Source organism: Schistocerca serialis, unplaced genomic scaffold (assembly GCF_023864345.2).
Source record: "Schistocerca serialis cubense isolate TAMUIC-IGC-003099 unplaced genomic scaffold, iqSchSeri2.2 HiC_scaffold_1223, whole genome shotgun sequence".
Classification (NCBI taxonomy): domain Eukaryota; kingdom Metazoa; phylum Arthropoda; class Insecta; order Orthoptera; family Acrididae; genus Schistocerca; species Schistocerca serialis.
The window spans coordinates 240,001-245,000 of NW_026047429.1; the positions used below are offsets into that span (position 1 = coordinate 240,001).

The 5,000-nt window shown below is 52.6% G+C and overlaps 1 non-coding gene across 1 annotated transcript in view; it reads right to left on the minus strand.

Annotated features, from left to right (window-relative positions):
- The window catches only part of LOC126435892 (small subunit ribosomal RNA), a 1,909-nt gene extending 758 nt beyond the window's left edge, over window positions 1-1,151 (minus strand). Inside the window, exon 1 of the ribosomal RNA XR_007580268.1 lies at window positions 1-1,151. This exon is cut by the window's left edge and continues 758 nt beyond it. This is a non-coding gene — a ribosomal RNA (small subunit ribosomal RNA).
- Between the last annotated feature and the right edge of the window lie 3,849 nt (window positions 1,152-5,000).

The following is a 5,000-nucleotide window of genomic DNA, read 5'->3' on the forward strand; positions in this document are numbered from 1 at the left end:
CTGCGGCGGATCGCTGGCTGGCATCGTTTATGGTTAGAACTAGGGCGGTATCTGATCGCCTTCGAACCTCTAACTTTCGTTCTTGATTAATGAAAACATACTTGGCAAATGCTTTCGCTTCTGTTCGTCTTGCGACGATCCAAGAATTTCACCTCTAACGTCGCAATACGAATGCCCCCGCCTGTCCCTATTAATCATTACCTCGGGTTCCGAAAACCAACAAAATAGAACCGAGGTCCTATTCCATTATTCCATGCACACAGTATTCAGGCGGGCTTGCCTGCTTTAAGCACTCTAATTTGTTCAAAGTAAACGTGCCGGCCCACCGAGACACTCAATAAAGAGCACCCTGGTAGGATTTCAACGGGGTCCGCCTCGGGACGCACGAGCACGCACGAGGCGGTCGCACGCCTTCGGCTCGCCCCACCGGCAGGACGTCCCACGATACATGCCAGTTAAACACCGACGGGCGGTGAACCAACAGCGTGGGACACAAATCCAACTACGAGCTTTTTAACCGCAACAACTTTAATATACGCTATTGGAGCTGGAATTACCGCGGCTGCTGGCACCAGACTTGCCCTCCAATAGATACTCGTTAAAGGATTTAAAGTGTACTCATTCCGATTACGGGGCCTCGGATGAGTCCCGTATCGTTATTTTTCGTCACTACCTCCCCGTGCCGGGAGTGGGTAATTTGCGCGCCTGCTGCCTTCCTTGGATGTGGTAGCCGTTTCTCAGGCTCCCTCTCCGGAATCGAACCCTGATTCCCCGTTACCCGTTACAACCATGGTAGGCGCAGAACCTACCATCGACAGTTGATAAGGCAGACATTTGAAAGATGCGTCGCCGGTACGAGGACCGTGCGATCAGCCCAAAGTTATTCAGAGTCACCAAGGCAAACGGACCGGACGAGCCGACCGATTGGTTTTGATCTAATAAAAGCGTCCCTTCCATCTCTGGTCGGGACTCTGTTTGCATGTTTTAGCTCTAGAATTACCACAGTTATCCAAGTAACGTGGGTACGATCTAAGGAACCATAACTGATTTAATGAGCCATTCGCGGTTTCACCTTAATGCGGCTTGTACTGAGACATGCATGGCTTAATCTTTGAGACAAGCATATGACTACTGGCAGGATCAACCAGGGAGCTGCGTCAACTAGAGCTGAGCAGCCGGCCGCCCGGGAGTGTGTCCCGGGGGCCCGCGCGAACACGCAAGCGTCCGCTCAATTATTCTGCAAACAGGAGGAGGCTGAGCTCCCCTGCACAACACACCTCGAAACCCTCTCAGGTCCCGGCGGCGCGCAGCGCCGTCCTAAGTACTTGGTCGGGTTCGAGAGAGGCGCAATCGCCCGGAGTTAGGCGAGTAGACGCTTTAGGTGCGACCACCCGTGCTCCCAACTGAGCTTGCCGCTGCCGACAGAGGCCCGGGAGCGTGCTGTCGTGGCATTGCCGGCGGGAGACAACACGCGCAACCTACGGTGACCGGCAGCTCCAACGCCAGCGCCACAGAAGGACAAAAGCCCCACTTGGGTGCCGAAGCGAACTCTCCCAGCACAGCGCACGCGCCAACACGTCCGCACAGCTGCGATACAAACCACCTGCGAGAACCGCTGGGGCGACCGAGCAGCAGACGGCGTCGCGGCGCCGAGCGCCGGGCGGCGGCGCATCCTCAGCGCACAAAGTCCTCAATCGGACCAGCACACTGCAGATGGCCACCGCGCTTCGCACCGGGCCCGCGAGGACCTACTTTGGCCGCAAGGCGCCGCGAGCAGGGGGCGCCGGCGCGCAGCTGCGCCGCCTGCCGCGTCCGTCGGCCGGCGCGCCTGCCACTGGCCGCCCCCACCAGCCGGCTGTGGCGCGTGCGCCCACGCACCGCGCTGCCAGCACGCCGGGCGGCCCCCCCTCACCGGCCGGGGACGGTCCCACCCAGCCACCGCCGCGTATCGCCTCACACCCAGATCCCCTTTCACGTTCGTGGGCATGGTGGGTCCCCTTTCACGTTCGTGGGCATGGTGGGTCTCCCTGAAACAACCGGTTAATAGCTCGACCGATCGTCGCCAACACTGATTCACCTCTAGCGAGAACAACCGCACCACAACGGGTTACCAGTTGTTCATTTGCGTAACGTCACCAGCAAACGTACACGTCCATCGCCATTTGCAACGAGTATTGCATGCCTGTGTCAGGTGTCACAACACACTACGTCTGCCCACATAGACGCAACAACATGTGCACGCCTAGAGAACACGTGGAAGGTAGACCCCGTACGTATGCGGTGTCCATTGCGCGAACGACTGTCAGCCCGCCTCTGCAGCATGTCGCAGATGTGGAACGCGGTGCAACATGCTATCACGGTGTGTGAGAAGAGACGACTACGTCCGAATACACGCTCCACTACATCAACAGACTGCTCATGCTGATCGCCATCCAGGGCGTCCGTTCCTCCCACACGTCTGTATGGCGTACCACACTGCAATCCAGCTCTTATAGGGAGACGACACGTAGCTGCGTGCACAATATTTGGACTGTATGGTCCGCCGTTGCTAGGCGCAGTCGTCATACGGTCACATGTGCCACGATGTATCATTCAGTACATACGGACCAATGTGCAGTACAGTTTGTGGGTTTTGCGTACATCGGCGGACAGGTGACAGGCCGTACCACAACGTAGGCTGAGTACGTCGGCATGCGAAGGGCATTGAACATGCAAACTTCTCACCGACCAGCTTGCGAAGGCAGGGGGGAAGGGGGGGGGCGGCATGTACGTCCTGCTGCTATCCACACTACAGTGTATAGCAGGAGCATGTGGAAAGTCAGCAACACCTGCAAGGTGTTTAACATGACGCGATACACAGGGGACCGGGCAGTGCGAGTAGGGAACTATATTGCGAGGGTTGCGGTTAGGCAACACTACACCAATTTAACGGGTTGCATAACAATTACAGAGCAGGTTCAGCGACAACGTGCGTCAGGTTAAGGCGCAATATAGTTTAGGTTACGGCGCACTTTAGGTTAGGTTAAGGCACATTATAGGTTAGGTTAAGGCACATTATAGGTTAGGTTAAGGCACAACATGGGTTAGGTTAAGGCACAACATGGGTTAGGTTAAGGCACAACATGGGTTAGGTTAAGGCACAACATGGGTTAGGTTAAGGCACAACATGGGTTAGGTTAAGGCACAACATGGGTTAGGTTAAGGCACAACATGGGTTAGGTTAAGGCACAACATGGGTTACGTTAAGGCACAACATGGGTTACGTTAAGGCACAACATGGGTTAGGTTAAGGCACAACATGGGTTAGGTTAAGGCACAACATGGGTTAGGTTAAGGCACAACATGGGTTACGTTAAGGCACAACATGGGTTACGTTAAGGCACAACATGGGTTACGTTAAGGCACAACATGGGTTACGTTAAGGCACAACATGGGTTACGTTAAGGCACAACATGGGTTACGTTAAGGCACAACATGGGTTACGTTAAGGCACAACATGGGTTACGTTATGGCACAAATTAGGTTAGGTTAAGGCACAAATTAGGTTAGGTTAAGGCGCAACGTAGGTTAGGTTAAGGCACAACGTAGGTTAGGTTAAGGCACAACGTAGGTTAGGTTAAGGCACAACGTAGGTTAGGTTAAGGCACAACGTAGGTTAGGTTAAGGCACAACGTAGGTTAGGTTAAGGCACAACGTAGGTTAGGTTAAGGCACAACGTAGGTTAGGTTAAGGCACAACGTAGGTTAGGTTAAGGCACAACGTAGGTTAGGTTAAGGCACAACGTAGGTTAGGTTAAGGCACAACGTAGGTTAGGTTAAGGCACAACGTAGGTTAGGTTAAGGCACGATATAGGTTAGGTTAAGGTACGATATAGGTTAGGTTAAGGTACGATATAGGTTAGGTTAAGGTACGATATAGGTTAGGTTAAGGTACGATATACGTTAGGTTAAGGTACGATATAGGTTAGGTTAAGGTACGATATAGGTTAGGTTAAGGTACGATATACGTTAGGTTAAGGTACGATATAGGTTAGGTTAAGGTACGATATAGGTTAGGTTAAGGTACGATATAGGTTAGGTTAAGGTACGATATAGGTTAGGTTAAGGTACAATATAGCTTAGGTTCAGATACACATTGTTGTAGGGAAAGGTGTATTTGGGGGGGGGGGGGCGGCAGGTTCGTTGATAGTGATTATCGTAATTGGATGCCTGCGGCATTATCCGATTTGTCACGTCAGGATGCACTTTTGGCTCATGACAGGCGGCGCTCCGATTCCATGGTTGTGGCAGATCTGTGTCTTTCATTCCTGCCATTGTTTGTGTGCTGTGACAGGAGGCAGTATTGTGATGTTGGGTGCACCCCTGTGTAGGACATGTGTGGGTGTTCGTGGCTTAGCTGAGCAATGTGCGGATGTCGGAAGGGTGGGATATTGTGTTTTCTGGGTGGACCTCCCGGTCTGGTAATGATAGTGTGGATTGTGTCATGTGGCGGAGAGGATGCACTGGATGTTCTTCCATGCTGGTGGTTAGATATTGTGTGTGTGCCTGTTACAGGCAGAGAGTAGTGTGTGATAAGAGAGTAGTGTGTGATAAGAGTGTCTGGCTGACGTGTGGTTCTCATTGTGTGCAGAGTCTTTCAGCATGTATAGGGACGGTTGTATATATTATCTGTATTCTGATGGCTCTGCATCTATTACTAATCAGTGCCGTGTATACGGTTACTCTGGTTCCAGTCGAAACTGTTCTATCTCTGTACATTAGTGACACTACGGCTCCACTATGTTGCCGCCCCTGTCGGCCGTTTCCCCCAGTGTATGGCTAATGATTATCAGCAGTCAGTCTATTAGTCAATACCGGTAGTGTGACGACGTCAAATGTCCGGGATGGGGGAAGCTACACCCTTCCCGTGGGTCAGGGCCTAGAAAGACTCTTCCCACGCAGGAGACTGACTGTCGTTACTCTTCCGAGACATATATGTGCCCAGCGTTTTTTGCGACTGCG